Source organism: Macrobrachium nipponense, chromosome 14, assembly GCF_015104395.2.
Source record: "Macrobrachium nipponense isolate FS-2020 chromosome 14, ASM1510439v2, whole genome shotgun sequence".
Taxonomy (NCBI): domain Eukaryota; kingdom Metazoa; phylum Arthropoda; class Malacostraca; order Decapoda; family Palaemonidae; genus Macrobrachium; species Macrobrachium nipponense.
The window spans coordinates 5,119,522-5,139,667 of NC_087207.1; the positions used below are offsets into that span (position 1 = coordinate 5,119,522).

General features: G+C 44.3%; 1 protein-coding gene across 3 annotated transcripts in view; it reads left to right on the forward strand.

Moving 5' to 3' along the window:
* Positions 1 to 20,146, forward strand: part of LOC135226347 (pre-mRNA-splicing factor CWC22 homolog) — a 79,692-nt gene that overhangs the window by 926 nt on the left and 58,620 nt on the right. Inside the window, exon 1 of one of the 3 annotated variants that reach the window (XM_064265778.1) lies at positions 1,574 to 1,590. The exons of the other annotated variants lie outside the window; for them this stretch is intronic. The gene's annotated coding sequence lies outside the window, so the exon portion shown is untranslated. Of the gene's footprint in view, positions 1 to 1,573; positions 1,591 to 20,146 lie in introns of those variants that run through there. 3 annotated transcript variants of the gene reach the window in all.

The following is a 20,146-nucleotide window of genomic DNA, read 5'->3' on the forward strand; positions in this document are numbered from 1 at the left end:
AATAAGCATGTGACACTCTTCGTCAAATATGTTTTCAAGGCAGTTTTGAAATCCAGGAGCGCTTACAGTTCAGTTGACCACGGGTTTCGTCTGCTATGGAATCGGCGGAGCAATACAAACAAGATGGCGGACGCTTTGTTTTGGCGGCCCGCCCGGTTTAAAAAAAACAAAACCCCGCAAACCTATAAAAACCGATAAATGGGGGGACCCTTTTGGGAACCCGGGGTTTTTGGGCTGGGGGAGTACAAAGTGCGAAGTAAATGAAAAACGGTAAGGGGGGGGAGCCAATTGGGAAACCGGGGTTTTTGGGTGGGGGGAAACCCAGATGACGACAATGAACACGAAAAACAACAAAACCCTAGCAGACGAAACCCGTTGCCAAGTAAACTGTAGGAGCTCACGTACCAACAAAAATGTAGGAGGTCCCGTCCCCCGTTGTGTTAGGCTAACCAAACGACGGCAATGAACACTAAAAACCACGAAACCCAAGCAAAAAAAACCAGTGGCCAACTAAACTGTATGAGCTCCCGTTCCAACTAAACTGTAGGAGCTCCTGTTCCAACTAAACTGTAGGAGCTCCGGTGATCGTAACCAAACGAACCAACCTAACCAAACTTAGGCCGCGTGCCCTTACCTGGCCCTGGACCCCCCAGGTATAGTATATTAAGTGATTGCTACCTAACCAAAGGAACCAACCTAACCATAGTTAGTCCTCCACGTCCTTACCTGGCCGGGGGGCTTCGCCCCCCTGGACCCCCCAGTATAGTATATTAACAGTGATTGCTACCTAACCAAAGGAACCGACCTAACCAAACTAAGTCTGCATGTCCTTACCTGGCCGGGGGGGTTCGCCCCCCCTGCCTGGACCCCCTGTGTAGTAAGTTAACAATTATAAATATCTAACCAATATAACTTGTCCATAAATATGGCTGGCACCCGTATACCTTACTGATAACTAAACAAAATGAATATTTCCGAGAATACATTGGTTAAAGTCAAGGCCACGTTGTTTGCTCGAACACATGGACTGCGTTTCGAACACTGGACTTCTAGCGAACGTGAATGTTCGGATGTGTTGAGCGTGCCTGACTTCAGCAAAAGCGGAAATAACAATGGCGTGCTTAATTTTGGCAAATAATTAAAATAAAACGCATTTACATTGATAAACCTTACCCTTGGAGATGTTGCTAGTCGTCCAGAAATATAGAACTTAATAAGAGAAATCCGAGTCGTTCAAATCTTCTGGGTAGAGGATTTTTTTTTTCTTTCTTGGCGGGACGGTTGTTTTCCGAGATGACTGAACAAGGGAATTTGTTTTCATTAAATAACTAACTAGGGATCGTTCGTCTTGACATGTATATGTCTTCCAGCGTGACGGGAACGGCGGCAGCGAACGCCACGTGTGGCAGAACACGACAAATTCTCGGCAGAAGAAGACATGGTAGTTATGACGAAGCACTGAAACTGGCTGAGAAGCAGGAACAGACTGAAAAGGGTCGAGGAAGGTCGGGCATGGTCCGTTCCAGGTACTAGTTATCCTAGCGGATAACTAGTACCTGGAAAATATGTATCGAAGAATGTAAAAAAAATGTAGGTCATACAGATGAGTTGGGCAAGGAAAGAAATATCGAATAATGGGGAAAAAAATGTATCTCCTACAGATTATGTTGGCACGGGTAAAACTATCGTGGGCAAGAGTCAAAATATCGAATAATAAAAAAAAAAAAATGGAACTCCTGCAAATTAGTTGGGCAAGCATGGGAAAAAAAACAAATAGAATAACGAGGGAAAAAAAAAATGGAGCTCTTTACAGTTCAGTTGGGCATGGTGAATTAGTTGGGCAAGATTAAAAATTATCGAAGAGAATCGGCTTTCATGTTGATGCATGTTCGGGTTCGGTCCTGTGGGTTGGGTTCGGGTTTGGTCGGCTGGGGTCGGGTTTGGTAGGCTGCGGGTCATCTGCGAGAACTACTTACCTTGGCGGAGGGATTACGGACCGGGCAAAATGGTGTTACACGGTCCGGTCAACTGAACTATAATCTACCCGAAATCCAATATGGCGGCTATCGTCAGGCTGGCCGGTCTAATCATGGACTGTCCGCACTCATTTGAACAATGTCAGCGTACGTATATAACTAGGCTATGTAACGTTTATTGATCTTACTCAAGATTGCAGTTGTAACCAGCACAATAAAACAACATTTGTTGCCTTTATTAGTGAAAGTATGAAACTTGTTATTCCTGGGGTCATGGTTTGAACTGAATTCATTTTTACCTTGTAATCGGTGGTTTTATCCTTACTGCCATCACAACTGAAACTCCACAGTGCTTATTTGATTGTAATTATACACATTTTGGTCTTATTTCACTCCACATTGCACTTGAACCATGTTGCTGTTCCTGGTTCCTAAGCGCTCACTCAATAAACACAGTTACAAGCAGCAGCAGACGACACTGTTTATGATGTGCAAAGTTTTATTCCCTTAATTGTTTATTTTACTCATTATTTAGTTTAACTTTACTTTGTTATTTCAAAATGTTTATTTAATTCATGTCTATTATCCCTCTTTTGCAACCAAATTACCCCAAAAAATTACAGATATTTCTAAAGTAGATACAATCCAATGTTTCTAACCTTGTTGTACATCTGGCTGCTGAAAACCATCGCGAAGCAGATGACGATTAGTGGATTATTATTATTATTTTTTTTTTGCTAGCACTTATGATTGATTTAAGTCTATATTAGTATTTTGATTTTTTTAATAACCGTATGCCAGAAATAAATGTAACCTTTAATGTTTGCATGCTAAGAATGGCAAAATCATTGTTGCCACATTAGTGGAGCTTCACACATACACCGATGCATTATCATAAACTGTTTCCATGAATTCTAGTTGTCATAGTAATGCTATAATGATAAAATTGCTTTAATATTTATGTATATATACTTTCTATACATAGGCTAATTTCACCCATTTCCACGCTTTGGGTAAGTCTTATACCCAGTTTGGAGGGTGAACACATACCAATTTGCAACAGAGAGAGAGAGAGAGAGAGAGAGAGAAAGGAAGGTGAAGGAAGGAAGAAGGACAGGGGTGGCGGTGGAGGTGGGGGGGAGAGGGTAGGTGGAGCTTTTTATGCGTGATCGTATCCATTTCTGGATAATGGAGTTTTTGTCTCTTGGTACAAGGACAAGTTGTCGTTATTCTTTACGATTAGTAATTCACGATACTGTTATAAATTATGGCACTGGGTGTAATACACCATAGCAAAATCTCGTTCTGATACGAGTGTTCGTTACAGAAATATTGCCAAAAAACGTGCTTGCACTGTCTCTGAAACCCATAGTAGGTATGCTGCTTAGTTGTCAATCAAGTTTTTTGTAATCAAGTATTTTTCACAAGCTAGCTATTATATAAATTTGCATTTTTCTCAATCAAAACATGTTCTCCTCAATTCTAACTTTCCTCTTTTAACAACTTTCTGGTCATTGCAAATTCGGCCCCATTAATTTCTTATGGTGCAAAAACAGACAAGAGGCCCAGGGATCGAAAGTGATTGCGTCACACTAGCAGTAATCCGGCAGTAAAACATCTTCATATATCCAAAAAGTAAATAATAGATATATCTGCGCATTATGATTATAAAAATTACATGAATAGCTGATAACAATCTGCATGAATAACTGGTAAACTGTTCTGCAAGAAAGTTGAGTATAGTAATTCATTTACAATAGGTACAAAAGTCAAGATGTCATGACGGAATCGAGTTACTTTTTCAATAACGAATATTTTCAAATTAATCATCATAAATATGTAAAATATTGATGTTTTACTATTTACTTAAATAATTATCTAGTGCATGCTTTGTCTTCTTCTTCTACCAAAAATATAGTTTCCTTAAAAAGTACTGGTTGGAAGTCAGGTTTACGATTGTTGTGATGAAAGTGGCCCAGCGTCTATGGGTACAAGTGGTGTGCGGATTTAGCACAGGAAATGGGAAGTTTGTTGACACAAGCGACTCCGCAAACATCGAGATGGCGTTAATCTTCGAAACATTTTTAGTTGTAAGTAAAAATTTTGAAAGCGTCATGGGGGTAGTGTGCACTGCGTTTGCCACACTTTTCGTTACCCTCTGTTTAATCTTAAAATGTGGCCTTAATTTCTAACTTTGGAGAAAATACTTATGTCGAAAGGAGAGTAGAGGTCTTGAGCTTGTGCTATCACCACCAACAACTCATGACTGATGACCATCTCCGGTGTCAGGACGTGTTAAAGTACTTTTTTGGAGGGTGGCCACAAATGCTGTAGTCAGTGAGTTGGTCAGTCCAGTCGGTTGTTTACCATATTTATGATTATTAATTTGAAAATATTCGTTGTTCAAAAAGTAACTAGATTCCTGACTCAAATATCAACAGTTTTGTTTGTGAACGGTACCTACAGCATTGTTCGCACTCTTCAATTGTTTATCAGTGTTGCCAATTGGTATGTGTTTACCCTCCAAACTGGGTATAAGCTACACATAACCGGGGAAATAAGTGAAATAATTGTAATTATTTTTAGTACATATACGTATTAGAGCAATTTTATCATTATTGCAGTACCATGACAACTAGAATTTGGAAACAGTTTGTAAATGCATCGGTGTATGTGTGAAGCTCCACTAAATTGGCAACGATGAGTCATTTTGCCGTCTGCTTGTATCTACTTTAGAAATCTGTAATTTTTTGGGATTAGTTTGGTTGCAAAAAAGGGATAATAGACATGCATTAAATAAACATTTTGAAGTAACAAAGTAAAGTTAAACTAAATAATGATTAAATTAAACAATTATGGGAATAAAGCTTTGCACCTCATAAACCGTGTACTCGTGTTTGTGGAGTACTACACACTTAGGAACCAGGAACAGCAACGTAGTTCAAGTGCAATTTGGAGTGAATTAACCCCTTCAAAGACTTATTTTTTCAACATAATGTTTCAAAAAGAATCTAATTGTTTTATTGAATTAAATTAAAATATAACTTGTTTAGACTCTATTCTAATTTGATTTCAACAGAAAATGGTGATTATTTTATGTAAAAGTTGGTATTTTTAGAAACTCCACTTGAGACCTTTTTATGGCCAATAACGAGTTATCTCGTATAAATTATAATCATTTTATTCTATCACGAGATATCTCGTATGCTTTGTTTTAGTATTTTGATAATAGGAATTGAATAAAATCATATTGATGCTTGATAACTTTTTATTTTTCCACTTCATTTTTTGATAAACAAAAGTATTTTTTCATTTCATTTGAATAAAAAAAAAAATTCACCATTAGAATAAACAAAATCATATATTTCTCTTCATTTGGGTAAAAAAAAAAAAAAAAAAAAATTCACTTCACATAAACCAGTGTATTTCCCAATCATTTTGTATGGTATGATTTGAAGCAGGGGGTTATACACAGATAACTTCACATATCTCACACATGTAGCGAGACTCTCGTCTGATCGGTTTTCCATTATTATCCCTTTTCTTAGAGCAACAACACATTGCCTTGTAGGAAATTTCTTTTTGGGGGTAAGAGGAATGTCAATTGGAAAATGCCTTCCTGAATAGCGGGTAGGATTCGCTGAAATAGATGGTCTACCTGGTCTTGTTTGAGGGATTTCAGCATGATACTTCTTCAGAGTTGAATGCAATTATTTCCAACCTGAATTTGAGAGATGAACAGCAATTTTCATTACTCATCTTGAAACACTGATATGCATTCCAAAGGGCTAGATCTAGATGATGGAAGAAAACTTTTTTGTAATATTTTTTTTGTTCTTTTCCTGGGAACAGGATAATTTGCCAAGTTTTTGATCCAACTTATCCACACCACCATTGTGTGGTTATAGTCTACTACAACTTTGGGCTTCTTTTGCGTACCTCTCCTACTCGCAATTTAAACAATTCATCACTATTGTGAACTGTGGAGAGTAGAACCAACATCTTTTTTATCCTCTTCCATCTCATGGCCATAACTTTACCTCTACGATAAGCAGACATTTCCCCCTTCTTCAACTTTCAGTTTTCAATGAAACTGGCAGGTCTTTTCGATTTATTCTAACAGTGCCATAGCAATCTGTTCTACATTTTACTAGAATATCCACTAACTCAGGACTGGTGTAATAATTGTCTATTGTAAGGCAATAGCCTTTATTCAAAAGAGGTTTCAGTAAAGTCATTACAACCTGTGAGGATTTAGGCAATTCATTGAAATCCTGGTCGAATTGTGTTCCTTTACCTACATAAATCAAAAAACTCCACACTATCCGTACTCGCTTCACATAACATAAAGAACTTTATGCCGAATCTTGATCTCTTCAATGGGATATATTGTACCCATACCCAATCTTCCTTTATATAGCAAGAGACTCTCATCAATTGAAATATCTCTTTGTGGGGGTGTAGACAGTTCTAAATTTATTTTGTAAGTGCACATAAATAGATATATCTTATTCAGTTTTGGATTAGGATGCGAATTTGCATCGTATGCTTCATTATCAGAAAAATGCAGGTACTGCCTGATTTTCTTGTATCTTTTGAAAGGCATAGTTTCAGCAAAAATTGGGGTTCTAAGAAGTGGATTTTTAGACCAATACAAGGATTCTTCTGGCTTCTTCACAATTCCTTTCAAAGTATTTAGTGCTAAGAAAACTCTGAGTTCAGGTGGAGTTACAGGATGCCACGTATTTGGGTCTGCATTGCATTGCTCAGCAAATCTATTGGTTTCAGTGCAAATAAGTTCAATCAGTTCATCATCAAAAATACATGGAAAAAATCTAAAGGCGACATACTTTCAATATCCCTGGGATATTGAGACCTGTTGTTCCTGTGAATGGAAATCGAGGGGTGGAGGGGCAGTAGAATCTGCGATTCTCCTCCATTGTGTTTCATCCATTACTGTATCTGTATCTGTATTGGTATCGCTGTCATCGTCACTGGAATCATCCAAGCTTGAATCGTCGTCTTCTGAGCCAGAACTTTCAAGCTCTGTAAATGATTCCTCAGTATCACTGTTGTCATGGTAATTTGCCATAACTGGGCTAAAATAAAAAATAAATAAAAGGCTAGAATAATAAATAAATAGTCAAGATACTAACAAATTACTCGACAATATATCATATAAACAGTCTAAAATAAAAAAAAAAGAACAATGAAACTTACCTAAAACGTGAAAATGAAGAAATACAGAAGATTCTAAAAGTCACCACTGGAGAGCTAGTAAAATAGGGCGTACTCATCGTAAAAAAAGGAAAAAAAAAAATCCTTGGAAAAAATTATACTTGACGTATCACAAAATGGTCAAGAGACAAACAAACGACACGAAATCATCATGATAAGTCAATAATATAACATATAAACAGTCTTAGATGACAAATAAACAACCAAATTTACTTAGAACTGGCGAAAATACGATATAAAAATAACGTACAAACGAACGAAGAACCTCTCAAGATCACCGGTTACTCTATATACCACAAAATACTCATGGGGTTAGCTAACAAGACACAACAGCAACACGATGAATCAATAATATAACATATAATCAGTCTATGATGACAAATAATGCAACCAAACTTACCTAATTAGGCAAAAATATGCAAAAAACAAAAAAAAACAAAGGTCAAAGATGGCAGCTGAAGTGCTACTAATGACGCGTCGTCTGCGCGAAAAAATACAGAAAATTATCGTTGGTAACTCACGACTTCCAGCAGCAAATACCACTTCCAAACGTTATGATATAGGACGAGATATCTCGGAGAAGCCTGCTGTAACAATACTGAGCCACGAGAAATCTCGTATTAGCCCAATATTCACGTTTAGCTTTTCAACGAGAATATCTCGTGGTAAGTCCAGAATTTTTAGCCACACTGATAACGATATATCTCGGGTTAATCTTGTAAGGGGTTAAGACCAAAAACATGTATAATTATAATCAAATTAGCACTGTGGAGTTTCAGTTGTGATGGCAGTAAGGATAAAACCACCAATTACAAGGTAAAAATGAATTTCAGTTCAAACCATGACCCCGGGAATAAGAAGTTTCATACTTTCACTAATATAGGCAACAAAATGTTTTATTGTGCTGATTACAACTGCATTTGTTCATGAAACTTACCTGGCGGATATATATATAGCTGTATTCTCTGAAGTCCGACAGAATTTCTAAAAACTTATGACACACGTAGTGGGAGTAGGGTGGTTAGTACCCATTCCCGCCGCTGGGAGGCGGGTATCAGGAACCATTCCCATTTTCTATCAGATTTCTTCTGTTGCCGGTGTTGTAAACAACTGTTTACAGCACCTCCGCCTCAGGATTTTGGAAAACTTATCATTGGCTTGAGTATCCTCTTGACTTTTTGGTTTTTTGTTATTGGATCGATAGCTTGGCATATGTGACTTTGGATTGTTTTGATTTTGGCTTGGTTTTTTCCTTAAATATGTCTGGGTCTAGTTCGGCTAGTGCCAGGGTGTGTATGAAAGATGAATGCAAGGTGAGGCTACCAAAGGCCTTGGTTGATCCTCACACAGTGTGTAAAGGTTGTAGGGGACAAGTTTGTAGGTATGATTTTCGCTGCACTGAGTGCGAAAGTTTGAGTGATGTGCAATGGAAGACGTATGAATCCTACGTTAATAAATTAGAGCGTGACAGGATCAGGAGGTCTTCCTCCAGGAGTAAATCGGGTAGCACAGGGTATTAATGTATCCCCTTCTAACCCTCCTTTAGATTTTGTGACTCCTAACCCCGTAGTGTTGCCTTCGGGCCCTCAAGTGGTGTCTGCGGAGGGTAATGCCCTTTCGCTTATTTTGGATTCATTGAAAACGCTTGAATCTAAAGTTCTTGCCCTTGAAAACAGGCAAAGTGCTAAGTGCAGTGATAGTGACCCTAGTGAAGTGGAGGGGGCGTCAGATCGGTCCCTATAGCGCCTCTAGGCTGTGGGACCCTCTGCCGGACTCCCAGGACTCAGGAGAGGGCATGTCGAAGGCCGAAGGAGGGTTACGGGGATCCCCCACCGATCTGACGTCCCTTCAGCAGTCCCTGTAGACGCTTCCCAGGCTGCTAAGGAGCGTGCTTGAGCACGCATCCTGAAGTATTGTTTCTCGTCTTCCGACGTGTCCTCCCCGCGCAAGGGGTGGGAATCTCGTCCGGATTCGCGGCCTTTGAAGAGGACATTTCAAGATCAAGACGCTCTAGAGCCAAGGCTGTTCCTGGGAGAAGGAAGAAGGCGTCCCCTCGCCCCTCGCCTTCTCACAGGCACAGCTCTTCTCCTCGTAAGAAGACTTCTCAGACTGAGATAATCCTTGCTATGCAACGGCAACTGGACGCTTTACTTAAGCAGAAGGAGACGGTTCCTCGTCGCAAGAAGGACGACAGACTTCCGATCAAGAGAACAAGACAGTCTTCTCCGCCTTCTCCTCTTTCTTCCCCGTCTCCTGGTGTTTCGCCCTCTAGACTTCGTTCTTCTCCCCAGTGTTCGTCTAGAGGTGGCGGTAGACGTCATGAGAGAGAGAGGTTTCATCGCGCTCCCCTCTCTTCTCGGCGAGAGGACGTTCGGCATTCCGACCTCGACGATTTTGCTGGCGACGATGTAGTTCCTGTCGGACGGACTTCAGTACGTTCTGCTCCTCTTCGACCTGCTCGTGTCGACGCTCAACGGGACGGTCGTCAGGTGGCAGGCCCTGTTTCTTCGCGGGACGTTCGTAGGGACGCTTCACGGGACGTTCGTAGGGACGCTTCGCGGGACGTTAAGGAGAGACGCTCCGCTCGACGCTTCTTTAGACGCTTCGCTGGACGCTCAGATGGACGCTGGTTTGGACACTTCGTTGGACGCTCGGAGGGACGCTAGGATGGACGCTCCGCTGGACGCTGGTAGACATAGTCGTAAGAGCACTTTGGACGTGAATGTGGAAGTTCGCTCTCACTCGGACGCTGTTCCCGAGTCTTTTGCTGATGCTTCACGTCTTCTTACAACTTCACGTTCTCCTCAAGTTTTGATTTCTGACCCTGTGACTGTTAAGGATTCTGTTTAGGGTCCGCTCCCCTCTTCTTCTCGTCATCGTTCTGACATGAGACTTGGAGCGAAAGGACTTTTGCCTCTTCCTTCGGGGTTTCACTCTGGTAAGGAAGAAGGGGAATTAAGCTGTTCTTCTGAGGATGTTGACGGAGAACAGCCTTCGACGTCGGCTTCTTCAGACTACCAAGTATTGGCTCGGCTGCTCCGTGATTCGTTCGGGGATACCTTCCTTCCTTCTGCCCCTCCTTCTCCTCCCTCGCAGTTTTCGTCGTCGAAAGCAAGCAAGACGCCGGGTTTTGTGAAAATGAAGACGTCATTGTCTACCAAGAGGGCTTTCCGTAAGGTTAACACCTGGATGGAGTCTAGGAAAGCACAGGGAAGGACCACTTTCGCCCTGCCTCCGTCTAGACTTAGCGGTAAGGCAGGGATGTGGTATGAAACCGGCGAAGAGTTAGGATTGAAGGTTCCTACTTCAGCGCAAGGAGATTTCGCCAGCGTTGTGGATGCCTCAAGGAGATCTCTTTTAGCTTCAGCGAAAGTGTCGTGGACGACTTCGGAACTAGATCATCTTTTGAAGGGCCTTTTCAGGTCCTTGGAAGTCTTCAACTTCTTAGACTGGTGTCTCGGAGTGTTAGACAACCAGTCTCGTAAGCCAGATTCGATCAGCTTGGGGGAGCTGTCCAGTGTATTGTCATGCATGGACAAGGCCGTCAGGGATGGCTCAGAGGAGTTAGCCTCTCATTTTTCAGCAGGCGTGTTGAAGAAAAGATCGCTTTATTGCAATTTTGCGGCTAAGTCTGTCTCTCCCTCACAGAGGGCAGAACTTTTGTATGCGCCTTTTTCGAGTCATCTCTTCCCCCAGGCTATGGTGAAGGATCTGGCAGTAAGTCTTCAGGAAAAAGCCACTCAAGACCTTTTGGCTCAGTCGTCGAGACGTCCTGCTGGCCCTTCCACGTCTTCAGGAGTCCAATCTACTAGAAAGCAGAAGCCCTTTCGTGGAGGGACTTCCGCTAGATCTTTACCCCGAGGAAGGAGTCTTCCTAGAGTTAGAGCCCCGGCTAAGTCTAGGGGCAAGAAGTGAGAGATCCTTCCTTCAGTCACCGGTAGGAGCCAGGCTGCAGTTGTTTGGAGAAGCCTGGAGAGAAAGAGAGGCGGACACCTGGTCTCTCAACATCATAGAAAAGGGGTACAAGATCCCTTTCGTAAAGCCTCCCCCTCTGACTTCCACTCCCAGGGACTTGTCCCGTCGTATCCTCGAGAAAAAACAGAAGATACTTTTTGACCGCTCGAGCAGAATGCGCGAGAATGCGAGCAGTGGAACAGGTCTTAGACCTGGCAACGCCAGGATTTTACAACAGATTGTTTCTAGTTCCGAAACACTCGGGAGGGTGGCGGCCGGTCTTGGACGTAAGTCGTCTGAACCTCTTTATAGAGAAGCAGAAGTTCAAGATGGAGACACCTCAGTCAGTTCAGGGGGCCTTAAGACCTGGAGATTGGATGGTATCACTCGATCTTCAGGACGCCTACTTTCACGTCCCGATACATCCCCAGTCTATGAAGTACCTTCGGTTCGTCCTGAAAGGAAAGGTCTTTCAGTTCAGGGCTCTTTGTTTCGGACTGAGTATGGCCCCATTTGTGTTCACCATCTTAATGAAGAATGTGGCGAGGTGGCTCCATCTTTCCAACATACAGGATCTTCGCTCTTCTGACGACTGGCTCATACGAGCCTCTTTCGCAGACCCGGTGCCCTGAAGACCTGCAAACGACTCTGTCTTTAGCTGCGTCCCTGGGACTTCTGGTGAACTTCGAAAGTCACATCTGACCCCAACACAGTCCATCGTGTATCTGGGGATTCAGATGGATTCAGTGGCTTTTCCGGGCTTTTCCATCCCAGGAACGTCAGCAACAAGGCATAGAAAAAGTGTCAGCCTTTCTAGGGAAGGATTCATGCTCGGTGAGGGAATGGATGAGTCTGCTGGGGACCATTTCCTCGCTGGAGAAGTTTTGTTTCCCTGGGGAGGCTACACCTCCGACCTCTTCAGTTCTTCCTGTCGACAGCTGGACAGGCAAGGTACAACTTCGACATGATTTTAACCATCTCAGAAGAGGTAAAGAGCCATCTAAGATGGTGGCTCGATCCGTTGGAAGCTGTCAGAGGGCATATCCTCAAGCTTCGGAACCCCGACCTAGTGTTGTTCTCCGATGCGTCATCCACGGGGTGGGAGCAACACTAGGGGGGAGGAAGTGTCAGGCACCTGGAGAGGGGAAACAGGTAGCCTGGCATATCAACTTCAAAGAGCTTGGCAGCTGTTCAGTTAGCGCTCCAGTTCTTTCAGGACAAAAGTCTCCCGTCGAGTAGTCCAAGTCAACTCGCACAACACCACAGCCCTGGCATACTTGAAAAAACAAGGAGGAACACACTCTCGCTCCCTGTTCGCTCTAGCGAAAGAGATTCTGCTTTGGGCGAAGGCGAGAGAGATCACGATCTTGACAAGGTTCATTGCCGAAGTCGAGAACGTCCGTGCGGATCTCCTCAGTCGACAAGGACAGTTGCTGCCGACAGAGTGGACCCTCAATCAGGACGTATGCCAGGAGCTGTGGGTCTTTGGGGATGTCCTTTGGTGGACATTTTTGCAACCTCAAGAACGGAGAGACTTCCTCTTTACTGCTCCCCGGTTTCTCGATCAGGGAGCAGTAGCAGTAGGCGCCCTTAGGGATGGACGAGTCTAGATCTCTACGCATTTCCCCTTCAAGATTCTGGGGGAAGTGATGAGATAAAAGGTTCGCAGCTTCGGAGGGACGAGGTTGACGTTAATCGCCCCCTTTTCGCCCGCAGCGGACTGGTTCACAGAGGTGATGTCCTACCTGGTGGATTTTCCGAGATCTCTTCCTTTAAGGAGAGATCTACTCAAACATTCCCACTTCGAGAGGTACCACAAAAACCTCTCCGCTCTGAGTCTGACTGCGTTCAGACTATCCAGAAGTTGGCCAGAGCGAGAGGTTTTTCGAAACCTGTGGCTAAAGCTATCGCCACCGCGAGGAGACCTTCATCAATCGCGGTGTACCAATCGAAGTGGGCAGCTTTTAGGAGCTGGTGTAGGAAGAAAGGAGTTTCCTCTACCACGACCTCTGTGAGCCAGATCGCTGACTTCCTACTTTATCTTAGACGAGATTTGAAGCTTGCAGTGTCAACCATTAAGGGCTACAGAAGTGTCTTATCTGTGGTTTTTTGCCATAGAGGTCTAGACCTTGCTAATAACAAGGATCTCCATGATCTATTGAGATCTTTTGAGACCACCAAGGTGCCGCTACCAAAGTTACCTTTGTGGAACCTAGACGTGGTCCTCAAGTTTTTAATGTCAAGTCGCTTTGAACCTCTTTACACTGCATCTTTGCGAGATTTGACGAAGAAAACTGTATTCCTAACTGCTCTGGCGACGGCGAAGAGAGTTAGCGAGATACAGGCTATTAGTAAACACGTCGGCTTCAAAGGGCATAATGCGGTCTGCTCTTTGGGTATGTCATTTCTGGCTAAGAATGAAAACCCTTCCAATCCTTGGCCTAAAACATTCGAGATCAAGGGTATGGCAGAGATCATTGGTCAAGAGCCAGAAAGTCCTGTGTCCTGTGAGGGCTCTTAGAGAATATCTTCGGAGAACAAAGGATTGTAGAGGTTCTGTGGAGAACTTATGGTGTTCGGTCAAGAGACCAAATATGCCCATGTCCAAGAATGCACTGGCATTCTTTTTAAGGAACACCATAAAGGAGGCGAACTCATCTTGCAAAGACAGTGACTTTAGGCTGTTAAGAGTTAACGCTCACGAGGTAAGGGCTATTTCGACCTCGATAGCCTTTCAGAAGAATATGGCCCTCAAAGACATTTTAAGTGCCACTTTTTGGAGGAGTAACTCAGTGTTCGCCTCGCACTACCTACGGGAGGTGAGAACGACGTATGAAAACTGTTACTCTCTTGGGCCATACGTCGCCACAGACACTATTTTGGGGGCAGGAGGTAGCACTCATCCTTTCCCATAGAAAAGGGTAGGTGAGTTTTTTAATAATTGTAATGTTTATGGTTGTAGGGTCGGCCGCCGAATGCGGTCTTCCCTTCTTTTAGCCTTTTGTATGTGGGAGTATTTTGTTAGGCTAACTTAGGTGGTGGTTTTGCCTCGTTGCCCTCAGAAGTATGGTCATGGTCTAGTCACATTGTGGTCTCGTCCCCGTTGACAGATCATCTAGAGCGCACCAACTACACTACCTTGTTGGTAACTCTAGTGAAGCAGATGCAGGCTTGGGTGACAGTAATCACGAAGTCAGCTATGCTAACAGGTAAGGAACCAAGATGTCAATCATATACATTTATATTTTTATTGTAGTGTCTTACCGAACAATTATAGAGCCGTGATTTCCACGAGCGGCAGGATACTAAATTCAAATTTAGCGCGTCGGCGTCGCCAACACTGGTGGTGATGACGTCATCTCCCTCCACTCGCGGGAGAACCAGGTACAACTGCCCAGGTGAATCCAATTCTTTTCCTGCGGCGTCGGTGAACATCGGGTGGTCGGTGCGGTTGGATGACTTTGCTTCGCTTTTTTTCTTGTGAAATTGATCTTCGGAATTGGTGAAGTACTCTTTTTTGTTTGTTGTTGTTATTTTGCTCTTTATTTAGGCGTTGCCATGTCGGATTCTAGTCCGTCGGGAGTTAGGTTTTGCATCTCAGGATGTTAAAACTAGATTATCCAAGTTAGAGAATATGATTCTCACACTAAATGTGTTAGTGTAGGGGACAGGTTTGTTCAGCAGATCGAACCATGTAACGAGTGTAGTGATTGGACTGATTCTCAATGAAGTTTTTTTAGTTTTTTGTTCATACTCGGAGAAATTAGCTAAAGACAGAATTAGAAAAGCAGCGCTTAGGGAAAGTAGACTTAGCTCCGCTTCGTCTTGCGATGCTTCTGTTCCTTCTGTTTCTCCTCAAATTGTTATGTCTCCTTTAACTACACCTCCTATTCCTCCTACTAATCCCGCTTCTCCGGCTTCCCGTGTAGTTTCTTCCGACACCATTGCCAGATCTGGAATCGAGGCTAGATCAGAAATTTTCGGTACTAGCGAATACGGTTTTGCAACTTGGTAATTCAGTTAAGACATTTTTGGAGAAGCGGCTTCAGGTAAGAGTGTAGTTGAGGTGCGTCTGTCTGTCCTGACACGTCTCCTAGACAAAGGTCACTGTCCAGCTCCCCCGCACCGGGAGAAGACATACCGGAAGTCCAAGGGAGTCGATCGGGATTTGCCCACAGACAGGCGCCTCTCTTGTTGAGCCTGTTGCGCCTCAACAGGGCTCGGTTAAGCGTTGGAAAGGTGTTGCGGTCAGACGCCTTTCGAATGATTCAAGCGATCGTCTCCGGTCGCGCGGCGCTCTTGGCGAGATTCGCCCGTTTCGCGTCCCTTAAAGAGGCGTTCAGGCGCCGATTCTTCGCCTCCTCCAGTCAAGCGGTATAAGGAGCCTGAGAGTAGGGTTGCGCTGCGGCCATTAGCGGCTCGTTCGTCGCCTCAATCTGTGCCTTTTTCGCTCCATCTACTAGTAGAGATTGTGGTTTTAGCGCTGTAGCTAGCAGTTCTAAGGGTGTTTCTTTAGGCGCTTTTTCGTCTGTTACGCCTGATGCGCCTGTTTCGCCTCGAATTTCGGCGGCTCCGAGCGAGGCGCAAGTAGTTTTTCCGCCTCCTGCTGAACATTTAGGCTCTTCCAAGCCTACGTTAACTGTTTTTGATTCGTCTCTGGCGCCTTTGCGCAAGCAGTTTAGAGATGTTAACCAACTGGATGAATGAGTCCAAGGGTGGTTCGAAACCTTCAGATCCGTTTGTAGTTCCGTCTACTTCTTCGGCGGTATCGGAGAATGAAGAAGAAGTAGAGGAGGGAGGATTCACATCACCTCTCGTGTTATTCACGTCTCCTTAGATTTCTTCTGGTATCTTATCCAGATTATTTTGAGAAAGCGGCCCCGCGCTCCCAACTTCGACTTTTTTGATGAGGAGGAAAACTTCAGACCCTCTCCTCCCAAAACTTGTTCTATCTAAAGCGGTTAGACATTCGTTGAAAGAGACGGAGAAATGGATGTCTATGAAAAAAGAGACTTAGGGAAGGCTCTTTTTGCTTACCCTCCTCTAAGTTGTTCGTAGAGGTAGGTTTTATGTAACTGGGAAGCTCCTTCTCTGGGAGTTTCTGCCTCCTCCCAGGGAGACTTCTCCAGTTTAATCGACTCTCTAGAATATCTGCTTTTGCCGCAGCGAAAGTTTTCTTTACAGCGCCTGAGTTGGACCACGTTGTAAAGAATCAATTTAAACTTTTGGAAGTCTTTAGCTTCCTTGATTGGACTATTGGCGCTTTAGCGGCCAAGATCGAAGACTGTCCTTCTCTTTCTCAGGAGTTAGAGCGGAGGATTGGATTGGTGTTCTGTCCCCTGTGCGGACAAATTCCCATTAGGGAAATGGATGTGATGAGTTAGCTTCGCTCATCGCCTTTGGTACCCTTAAGAAAAGGCAACTTGGTGCTCCTTTGCTTCTAAAAGGGTTACGTCCCAACAGAAGTCTGCTCTCTTGTTTGCTCCTTTTGTGAAAGATAACCTCTTTCCAGACGATGTAGTGTTTGTCCAATTTCGTCTGCGCTAGATAAGAAATCTACTTCGGATTTACCTGGCACAGTCTACTAAGAGACCTAAAGCTCCTGTGGAGACTGGTTTCCTTCGGTTTCTCCTCTGACCCAAGCGCCTTTCGAGGGAGAAAACCCAAGCGCTTCTTTCGGCCGAAGTCGAATTTGCGACCTCAGTCTAAAGGCCTCGGCCCAAGGTTAACAAACCTTCCAAATGAAAGCTCGGTTCTTCATGCACCAGTGGGAGCCAGGCTGGCGCTGTTTTGGGAGGAATGGGAAAAACAGAGGAGCAGAAGCCTGGGTAGTGCAAGTACTCAAGTTCGGCTATCGTATTCCTCTCGTTTCACCTCCCTCGCTCTCACCTGTGCCAATTCCATTCCAGGCATACTCTCCGGGCTCAGACAAATTTCTGGCGCTAGCCGCAGAAGTGGAAGCGCTTGTTCTCAAAGAAGCGACGTAGAACAGATAGAAGGGGATTTTCCTCCAGGCTTTTACAATCGCCTTTTTTGTAGTTCCCAAGTCATCTAGGGGGCTGGAGGCCGGTTTTGGATGTGAGCGCCCTGAACTTGCATGTCCAGAAAACAAATTTCATATGGAGACCACTCGGTCGGTTCTGGAGTCCATCAGACAGGGGGATTGGATGGTCTCTCTGGACATGCAAGACGCTTATTTTCACATTCCGATACATCGCGAATCTCGGAAGTACCTGAGGTTCATGTTCGAAGGCAAGGTGTTTCAGTTTCGGGCGCTTTGCTTCGGACTAGCGACCGCTCCTCAAGTTTTCACCAGGGTTCTATCCCCGATAGGAAGCTGGCTGCACATATTAGGAGTAAGAATCTCCCTCTATCTGGACGATTGGCTTCTCCGGTCGGAATCAGAGAGTCGGTGCATGAAGGGACCTTGGAACAACTCTGGATCTTGCCAGAAAGTTAGGAATTCTGGTCACAAACAGAAGTCCCAGTTGGTTCCATCTCAGAGCATCCTTTATTTGGGATGATTCTGAATGCTCAAGTTTTTCGGGCTTTTCTGTCCCCGAAGAGGGTTCAAGGCTGTCTGGAGACAGTTCAGGAGTTCTTGGACAAAAAGGTAAGTTCTGCCAATCATTGGGATGGAGGCTCCTGGGCAAATTGACGTCAGTGGAGAAATTTGTGACGTTTGGGAAAGACTGCACATGAGACCTCTGCAGTTTTTCCTGAGAGCCTCTTGGTGCAGGAAGACACAACCAGACTCGATTACCTTTCCTGTCACAGATCAAATAAAAGAGGACCTAAGGTGGTGGCTCTCTCGAGCAAGGTTGGAAGAAGGGTTAGATTTACGACCCATCCTCCCCGAACCTACAGTTCTTTTCCGACGCATCGAACACAGGTTGGGGAGCCCTACTGGAAATCAACGGACTTCAGGAGCTTGGTCGGAGAAGGAGAAGAAGTTCCACATAAATGTAAAGGAACTGTTTAGCAATTTTCTTGGGGCTCAGACAGTTTCGGAGCTTAGTAGAAGGTCGAGTAGTGGCAGTGCATTCCGACAACTCCACGGCTCTCTCGTACGTGCGGAAACAGGGGGGGACTCAGTCTTTCTCTCTGTACGAAGTAGCCAAGGATCTCCTCCTGTGGTCAAACGAAGCGGAAGGTTCAGCTAGTCCCGAGATTTGTTCGGGAAAGATGAACGTCCTGGCGGACGAGTTAAGTCGTCAACAGCAAGTGTTACCTCTGGAGTGGACTTTGGACAACAAGATTTGTCAGAGACTTTGGCGCCTTTGGGGACGACCGTCAATAGACCTGTTCGCGACATCAAGGAACAACCGTCTTCCTCTCTTTTGTTCGCCAGTCCCAGATCCTCTAGCTTGGTCGGTGGACGCAATGCTGTTGGATTGCGGTCGGGTCTGGAAGCTTATGCATTCCCTCCGTTCGTCTAATAAGAGAGTGCTGAACAAGTTCATGCGCACAGCAATGTAACGCTAACGTTAATCGCTCCCTTTTGGCCCAGGAAAGAGTGGTTCCCGGACCTTCTCCAGTTGTTAGTAGACTTCCCCAGACTTCTTCCTCCAGAGAAGTGGCTTCTCAAACAACCTCACTTCAAGAGGTTCCACCAAAACTTGTCCGCTCTAGCTCTGACAGGGTTCAGACTGTCCGGAATCTTGTCAGAGCGAAAGGATTTTCAAGAAGAGGCTGCAGAAGCTATCGCTCGTTGTAGGAGAGAGTCTTCTAACAAACTCTATCAAGGGAAGTGGAGAATCTTCAGAGAGTGGTGTAGAAGTGCTAAAGTCTCTACTTCTGCGACCTCTTTAACAGAAATAGCAGATTTTCTTCTATTTCTTAGGAACTATAAGAAACTGGCTCCTTCGACGATCAGAGGATATAGAGCCATGCTCTCTTCGGTTTTTCGACATCGAGGTTTGGATATTTCCTCCAATTCAGATCTGTCGGACCTCATTAGGTCTTTCGAAACCACTAAGCTCCCGCAAGATACAGTGGCTTGGAACTTAGATGTAGTGCTTAAGTTCCTCATGTGGGCCACCGTTTGAGCCTTTGAAGTCGGCTTCACTCAGGAACTTGACTAAGAAGGCACTCTTTCTTATTGCACTAGCTTCTGCTAAGCGTGTCAGCGAATTGCACGCTATAGACAAAAGAGTCGGTTTCTCTCAAGGCAATGCTGTATTTTCGGTATCTTTGACCTTTCTAGCCAAAAATGAGAATCCTTCTAATCCTTGGCCGAGGAGTTTTGTGGTAAGGAACTTATCTGATTTGGTTGGACATGAGGAGGAGGAAAGGCTCTTATGTCCAGTCAGGGCTATTAAGCAGTATCTGTTTGCCACTAAGGGTATTAGAGGACAATCTTCTAAGCTCTGGACCTCGGTTCAAAATCCCTCTCGTCCTCTTTCTAAGAATGCTATATCGTTCTTTATTAGAGAGCTTATCAGGGAAGCTCACTCGCAGTCCGAGAACGACAATCTTTCCGTTCTGAGAGTTAAAGTTCACGAGGTTAGAGCAGTGGCAACTTCTTTAGCATTCAGAAAGAATTTATCTTTAGCTTCGATTCTTCAGAGCGTTCTGGAGACGAATTCGGTTTTTGCGAGTCATTATCTCAAAGAGATAGAAACGGTTTTCGAGAATTGTAAAACGTTAGGTCCGGTGGCGGTTTTCTGGCATGGTGTTGGGAGAAACGGCACAGGGTCCGTCACCTCTATGCTAACTTTTCACCTTGAATAGGTTGTCGAGTTCAAGGGAAGTGGGGGTACTGAGTACCTGGGATACTCACCAGTCTGTTAGGTCAGATTTTACAATGGTTGGGTATATATGTTTTTAAATCTGGTGTTGGTGACAAATGTTTTGTATGATTGAATTTCTGGTCTTAGCCCAGGGCAAGGGCAAGGGCAATCTTTGTTGTTACTATCCTCCGTCAGTCAGCCTTGACTCGCTTGAACTACGGAAGGATTCCACTCCTGTAGAGGCTC